Genomic DNA, 9,150 nt, shown 5'->3' with positions numbered 1-9,150 from the left:
GTCTCCGACTCACGTGCCTCGTGCGCCTGTACTCCACCAGCGTTGAATTCAGCACTTCTCCGCCTTAGCACGTAATATACTATCAATGCAGGCACCAGAGTTCACTACGGGGTAACTCAAATATTTTTCGGAGATTTTTTGAGAACGGATTTCCAGTGAATAACAAAGCTGCACGGAGAGAAATATTCAATAAAAATGACGTATCTTTTCCGTAATTCCGGAGCAAAATGTGGTTTTAGGAAATTTTACGGAACTTTCACGGAATTTTTCCGGAGCGTTCCGTAATTTTTATCTGAATTTTCTGTGAAAAATTACGATACCGTCACTTGAATTTTCTGAGTCGATTCCGTAATCGGTGAGTGAATTGTGAGTTCCGTAATTTTTACTGAACATTTCTCTCCGTGTGACTGTGCTCTTGAAAATTTTATCAGGGCAAGAATTATTTACAAACACCATTTCTGCAATTGGGGAAAAAGATTGAGGGAGATATATATATATATATATATATATATATATATATATATATATATATACATATTATATATATATATATTTATATTTATATAAAAATTTGTTGTTGATGTGCTCACAATCGTTAAATGCCCAGATGGAAGAGTGTCTGGTAGTATTGCGCACTTTCTTTTATAGTGCATATCTAGGGTTATTACTAAGAGCGACATAGTGACGCATTATAGTCGTTATAGTCTATAGAGAATTTTTCCATGACCACTTGCATTGTTTTTCAAGTTTAGCCGTTGGTCCGTATGTCGTATCTGGAATGCAATCATGTGAGAGAGCGAAAAGACAGAAAAAAATATAACGTCTCAAGATGCAGTTTAAGTGGCCTACGTGATACTTGACATTTTACCGAGGTGGCTAAATGCTCACCTGAAAATAGATATGTACATTCCTAGAATAATCTCAGAAATCGTAACTCTTGAAAAAACTTTTTTTCATGAAACTTTTGATTTATGAAGCTGAGATATCCCACTTGCAACATAATATGTATCACTGTATTTCACCCAAAAAATCATTCTCTTAGGATATCCAAATACTTTGGCTATTTTTTTCCTGTGAAATCATTTTCTACGTTTTTAGGAAAATCAGAAAATCAGAGCTTTCATTTTAGCTCCATTTGACCGTATGCTTCCGGACATTTTACAATGATTTTATTAATTAAACTTTACAGGTCTGAACTTGAATTTGCATAGTGAGCCGTTAGAAAATATTTTAAAAATCTGAAAAAAAAATTCGAAAGTTTACTTTTGGAAAAACATTGATGACATAATTAAAAAATTTCAATTTTTTAAAATTACGAGCATGTTCTATAAATAATTTATAAACAATTAATTTTCCGACACATAAATCCGGAAAATTTGTCCGGAATCATCACTAATTCAGTTCCGAAGTGATACAGGTCAATTTTGACTACTATCAACCAGTTTTCAATGAATATCTCGAAATCTAAGGGAGATGGCAAAATATCTCTCAAAACCGTTTTTTGTAGACCCGATTGAAAGCAATAAATGTAATTGCGAAAATTTCGCTAGCTCCCTTAGATTGGGAAACATTCCTCAAAAACTCATCTGGAAGATAAGTGGACTTAAACCGTTTTACCACTTCGCTATTGAATTTATTCATATTCAAAATTTTACTAGATTTCATGCCTAAAAAATGAGGTTTGCTGAAAGTTTAAACAATTTCAATTATTTATTTATACTCAACGAATGTTTAAAAAGTAATAATTCTGTGGAAAATGAAATTTGAACGACGCTCAACACTTACGATTTTTCCAAAATTTTCTCCGCAATTTAATTAACAAATTAGGTGATTAAAAATGGTTGAATCTATACGGTGGTGTAGACCAAACTATAACAGATACTTGGATATCCTTAAATATTTTAAATATGACTTCTTATTCCGATACGAAATTATTCTATATCATGGATGCAGTTAGAAACGAATCTTGAAAACGCAAACAACATAATTTTTCAACCAGTTACCCAAAATTGTCACTATCGCCAGAAATAGGGACAATAGAACGCATATATTTTCGGCCTTTGTTCCATTATGCAAAAGCTCGAATACTCAAATGCTACGGAAAAGAGAAGGAGTGTCGGGGCAAAATGGCGCCGGGGGAAGGGGGTAATAGAAAATGGTGAATAAAGGTTTCGGTACGATCTGGGCACCAAGCTTTCAGCGAATTGTTTCGGTGGAACAAGTAATTGCATGTCGTGCCGAGAGATTTGCGATATTTCTAGTGTGTATAATCTGTGGCAACGAGACGCGCAAACGTTAAATCAAATCCAATTCGAAGTCACACACACTGTGGCCCTATATTTCTAGGATTTATACGTTTATGTTTTGGGGGCACAGATAGTATAGTTCTGCACATAAGCATTTCAAATGGCATGGAGTGGCACCTGACAAACTCATTGGTCTGACAAATTGAATCATTCGCCGTTCAATTGCTCCGTGTGAGTGTGAAGGGAGAGGGCGGAGGAACGGGGGTTGAGGATGACAGTATGGGCGCTTGAATCTGAATGCTATCCGGTATTTGTCACTCGAATATTGCACTGTACTGGCGCCATTGCGTCGAATATGCACAATCCCGTTAAACTTAATACTCCGAATTATCATCTCTCTCAACTTTATCGTATATTGTGACTTATAGATTCATATTCGTCTGTATTTGATACCGTGAGAGTATAGGTTTGGTTCTATTTTTCATTGACTACAAATGATTTGTATCTCCATTTCGTAATATGAATACAAAAAAAAAACAAAATGTAAATTACGTTTAAGAAGTCGTCTTTTACGCTTTCTGAAGGATATTTTACGCTCAAAATCACGGTAAATTACGATTACATAAACATAATTTAGGGTTCCATGTTTGTAAATTACGGTGATTTTTGCTTTATTTTACGTTTACTTATTCGTAATTAAAGACAACAAAAAAAAAGTTATTTCAAGCGTAAAATACTAGGTTTTTTCCGTAAATTACGGATAAGTAAATCATAAAATACGTTTCCATCAAATTTGTAAGTTACGATGTCTTAAGCGTAACAGACGTTTTGTTACTGTTAAAATAAAAACGTAAATTCCGCCTTTTTGAAGCCTAAATTCTGATTTTCATGGCGGAAAAAACCACTAGACATCATATTGGCGATAAGGGTAATTTACGCTTAGGTTTTTCTGCATGCGGTTGAAAATTGTTGGATTATTTTTCTGGTACACTTTCTGAAAATTAGTATCAAGTGTTGATTTTAACAGAATTTCAAAAGTTTTCATCATAAAAAATCCGTAATATGGTGAAAATTGAATTTTAAGTAAAAATGGATGACCCCTCAATAATTCCAGTAAAAATTCCAGTAACATATAAAAAACGAATAAAAACTTGAAAATGAGGAAATTGCAAAATTTGATTGAAAATGCTAATGAATTCCAAATTTTTACGAAGCAGGTGGCTGAGAATTCCACAACTTACTTGAATTTTCACTGAAACCGTGAATATGTAGTACCACCTTTACGTTGAAAATTTAAGAAGCTGAATTGTTACGATACACTGTTAAAAAAATGAAATTTCATGAACCGTTGACTAATTTTTAGGACACTGACACTGAATGCGTTTTATGAAAAAAAAAAACATAAAATTTCAGGTTTCACTGAAAATTCAGTAAAATTCCAGAATTTAAAGCAGCATAATGACGAGAATACCTTAATTTATTTAAATTTCCAATCTAATATGAATATTCAGTGCCCAATTACATTGAATTTTCAGTGGAATCTGAAATTTCATGATTTTTCCCCCTTAAATTGCGTTCTGTGTCACTGTTCTGAAAATTCAAGAATATATTTACCGGAATTTGCTGGTTTTCTATTGATTTTCAGAGAAAATGAAACTGAAATTCACAGTTCTCTTCAATTTTTCCACGAAGTTCTGAATTTTCAATGACGAAATCCCTTGAAATTTTAGTGGTAATTAAATTTGATAAAAATTTCCAAAAAGGGTACTGGAAATTTCAGACAACATTTTTTAACAGCGTAGTTTTTAAAAATAGAATAATGAATAGAATAGAAATTTAATAGAATAATTAAATTTAAATTTATAGTTTCCATTAATTTTTTTCCTGAAATTGTAAATTTTCAATGGGAAAATGTCTAGAAATTTCCGTGGTCACTTAATAAAAATTTCCAAAAACTGTACCGAAAATTTAAGTCTATAATTTTGAACAAGTTAGTTTATTCTGAACGAATGAAAAATATGCCCCTTGCAATAAGGATCTGAGTTTGAACAGACCATCCTCAATCAAAAAATATTCACCCAATAAAATTAATTGCAATGAAATGAAATTGAATTGAATGGCCTATGAAAAATCATTCGTCCCGAAACCCGTAGTGTGAGGTAACAGACGGTCAGTTATAGACAGAATGTCCGTCAGTAATGTGTCGGATTTGGGTGGTGAGAGGCGGCAGGCGTGTGACGCGATCACACGGTGAGTAATGTGTGAAATGGAGCACAGTTACCCGGTAATTATATGTATCCGATATTCCCCAACCACTGTGCCACCTCCCCCTTTCTATCGCTATCATCCAACTGGTTTGATACGACCGAGCGTTATACACCAACGACCGAACAGCCGGACAGGAATTAAACAGAAACACACACGCAGCAATGGGTGAATGGACGAAATCCAGGGAGAGTGCTAGCGGCTTTCACACATCGAGAGAAATCAACGTGCCACCTCTCATCCCTTCCTATTCAGCAACCCCCATCTGATGCACCGCATGCGTGTGCATTACATTGTCCGGCTATTGGCACCAACCCCTCTGTATTTACCCTTTCATTGCACTTCTCGTGCACTTGGTGCAACAAATTACTTGGATTTTTTTCCAAGTTGGATATTAAGGAAATATACAGTTGAATTCATTCGTTCAGCTCAATAGAAAACTCACAGGGGTTTTTTTTAATTGATTCAATAATTTGATATTTCCAACTTTACAATCATCGATGGTAAATCTCTCGGAGTATCCCTCATTCTCTTAAACTTCCTTTTTTATTGCTTTCGAATAGAACACCCAAAAAAATGTACTGATTCAAATCGACGTCGATTTGATTCTAATCGATTTTCAACCTATTTGAAGTCGAGTGACTCGGACTCCATTTGAATTTCAGACCTAATATAATCAGAAAAGTGGATGATTTCAAGAAAAAATCTGTCAAGCCTTGCTACTTTCCTTTTTATAAAACGGGATAAAACCAGTCAACAACAAGAACAACAATAACTTGTTAAGCCAAAATCGACCTGATTCACGTCGATTTTTCTCACCCACATAAATACTTCATTGATGAAATATGAACCCTTTACATATGAACCCTTTCCATACAAACCTCACCCATGTATAACAGTCTGGAATCGACTGGAATCAAGCCCAAGCGTCGACTCAAATCAAGCCGAAAAATCTACTTAAATCAAACCGAAAAAATGACCGGAATCAAACCGACAAATCGACTTGAATTAAACCGAAAAATCGATTTGAATCAAGTCGAAAAATTGACTTGAATCAAATCGAAGTCGACCGAAATCAAGTAGAGGAATCGACTTAAATCAGACTGATGTGCCGGTTTGCATCTCTCCGAGTCGGACTTGATTCGTGCCGATGATCCGACATGAAATAAGTCGATTCCCGGCATTATTCAGTCTGACTTGATTCAAACCGATTTTTGGTTTGATTCAAGACGATTTTATTTTAGGTCTAAGCATGGTATTCGTCAAATCTGGAATTTTTAAGTTTTTGTGTCAGGATAACTAATTTTAGCCTCAAGACTTCGAATATGCTATTTTTAGACCACATTCGGATGTATGTATGCGTGTCTGTATGTGTGTGTATGTGACCGATCGCTTTTCGACGATAACTATGCAAAAATAATTGTTTAAATGAATCCAATTGTGATTTAAAATATTGTTCCCAATGTCACCTTGACCGAGTTCAATCCTCTGTTGTTCAAAAAAATTATTCTGAACCCAATATTCAGGGAAAGGTAGAAAATTTTAACGTTGGGACAATGTTGACTACCAACGTTGATGCAATGTTGGCTGTTAATGTTTAGGTAATGTTGACTGCCAACATTCAAATAATGTTGGCTGCCAACATTGGGATATTGGCTACCAGCATTGATGCACTGTTGACTGCTAACGTTAAGGTAATGTTGATTTCAATGAATCACTGAATTGAATTTAAAATACATCTTCGTAGAAATTCCATCGGGACGCAAATTACGAATTTATGGACAAAAATATACTGACTATGTTGTGACGAAAGCAATTTCCCACTTGTTTCAATCTAATTGATAGTTCAGATATTAATTTTCAATGTCATTTGTTGGGATTGTAATTATTCATGAAATGTCTAATATGCATTAAAGATTAAAGAATGTGATGTCATTTCAAAATGAGCGAAAATGCAAATTTCAATGAGGCTCTGACATTAGTTCGCAAATCGAATCTTGAAACTGAACATCAAATTAACTGTAATTTCTTACAATTCCTCATATAGAATAGCATTGAAATGCAAGGTAAAATTATCTGTCAATTTGCAGACACAACTAGGTATGCACCAAGAGTGTTGAACGACAATGCTTGCAAGTGCGCCGCATGTTCAGACTAAACAGTAAAACGATTTCCATCGGCGCCGGGTGTGCCAGTAATATAAACGCAATGACTGCTGTATTGCACAAATCACACGCATTATTGACCATTGGTGCATATCGTTATCCATCGGAATGTCTCATCACGCTCCCGTAGAGGGCAGACAGGGCTGTGAACGACCGCAGTCACATATGTGTCAACAATATTTCTGAAAACGAAACACCCTTTGGGGACATTGTTTGAATTTTCTATGTCGACGAGTGATCTCTTGTATAAAATTCAATGTCAACGGCCCCTGACCTATCTTACTGCGCTACGTTGGGACAACTCAAGACTAGACTGATAGACACTGGCCCCTTCACATCTCAAGTGGTACAGCCCTTCCCTAAGTGTTTACATAAGCGTAGATAGTATAAACCTGTGACTTGTGTAGCATCTAGTGTGGGGGATGTGTACTCACTTGAAGGAGTATTTTGAAAATATGGGAGTCGAGATATCTACATGATAATTAGCATGTTTGCGTTGCGCCATTTATATTTGATTTAGAGTGAACAAAATTTTTTTGAGTTTTAGGGACTTGTCACTGATTTCCAGGAACTTTTCTCTAATTTTCAGGGAGATTTCACTCATGTTTGTTAGTTTTTATTGGTGATAGATTGTTAAAATTTTTCCTCTGAATTTTTCGTGCCAAATCCCGAAAATTTTCATCGTATTCAATTTCCGTTAAAATTTCAGGTAATCTTGTCATTGAAAAATCAACTATTCCATTGATTTTTTGTTTGAATGATCTGGAAATCAATAAAATACTTGATTTTTCAGTTCAGCTATTCTGTAAAAATTCATAAGAATCAGAAAAAAATGGAAATTTCATATTTCGTTTTGGAATATTTATGTTGCACTGAAAATTCAATCAAGTTGCGAAATTGCCATCTCACTCCCACTGCAAAGTCATGAAATGCCTTGAGTTCTACCAAAAATTTTAAATTTCATAACCATTTTTCCCCCTAAATCCGATTAAATTTCACTCTTATTTGAAGTATTATCATATCTTGCATGAAATTTCAAAAAATTTCTAACCGTGAAGTGCATCGACTAGAAGAACCCCGATCGTCGGTGATTTCTATCGCTGAAATTTGGCGATACATTCTTAAAAATTACAGATGGTCCTTGAAAATCTGTAACATTTCCATAAAAATTAGTGACCCTCAAGACTGTTTGGCTTTTCTCCTCATTTGACCCTTATCACCGTATCTCCTTCCAAAATTTACAATCTCTGGTTAAATGTTAATGATATCAATAACTAGCTGTTGAAATCTACTATCTAGTTGTTAAACTTGAACCAATATTTTTTTTCGTATAGATGATAATGAAGTTTCAACACAGAGAGCAGAGTTGAATAATAAGCACTAGAAAATCGTGGCAAATTTTACTATAAGAAAGGTAATCGTGGAACGGCATTGGAGTAAAAAAAAAAAACCTTTTGCGGATATCTTACACAGCGAAAATATAAAATTAAAAATTCCAATATGAATATAGTAATCGAGATTCATACCGAGATAAGTTAAAAATTTGATTTATCTCAACCGAATTTTTACTCGTGCCAAATTGAATTTTACCTTTATTCTACCACTTTCTACTATATCCACTCGCCATTTTTAGTATCTTTTTTTTTTTTACGGCCTCGGAGTCCCCTTTTCGGGTCCTATTTGGCACTCTATTCAACCCTATGCATGCGGCTGTGGATTCTACACTGTACCGCATTCGCACTTCTATAGAACATAGAAGTAGCATGGGGAAACCACAGAAAACCCATGCCGGTACAGGCGGTTCCTCTATTAGCAACCTCCCGCTCGCCGGAGCCTTCTGTTGAAAAATTCGGTTCCACGGGGAATCGAACTCACAACCTTTCGCACACTAGACTTGCGTCTAATCCACTCGGCCACCGACGTCGGTATTTTTTTTTTAGTATCTTCAACTGTAAATTTTGAGTGTGGTGGGTATGGTCCCCGATTACTGTTCCCACAGTAAAAAGCAATTTTCTATTTTTCCGTGGACTATTCTTACTATTCAATAAAAAAACACATCTATTAATGCAAAAATTACCATTTCCTGTGCAGTAAAATTGACCAAACGGCAGTATGTTTTTTTAGCTCCGATGTGAAGAACATGTGAACGGACGAAACTGAAATTTTACTGCACCGCGTTTGGTAAAAAACATCACTCACCGTCACAGAAAAATTCCTCGACATATGTGAATTATAACACAATATTGAGTAAATTGATGTAAATTGTAACTGATGTAAATTTTATAGTTTCGTCACAAATTACCCTCATGTTTAGTAAACTTTCCCAAGTCAGCGGAGAAAAATTCACTATGTTCTCGCATATTTTGCCCTAATATAGGGTCCGAAACGCCTGGAAATGGCGATTCCTTTCCACGATGACATGACTCGTGTGGTAATTTTTCTCCAACTTTTTTCTCCGTGAATGATTCAATTCC

The sequence above is a fragment of the Diachasma alloeum genome, unplaced genomic scaffold, assembly GCF_001412515.2.
Source record: "Diachasma alloeum isolate Michigan unplaced genomic scaffold, Dall2.0 Dall_scaffold_00296, whole genome shotgun sequence".
Classification (NCBI taxonomy): domain Eukaryota; kingdom Metazoa; phylum Arthropoda; class Insecta; order Hymenoptera; family Braconidae; genus Diachasma; species Diachasma alloeum.
The sequence above is the reverse complement of the archived record's forward strand: the minus strand, read 5'-3'. Positions refer to the sequence as shown.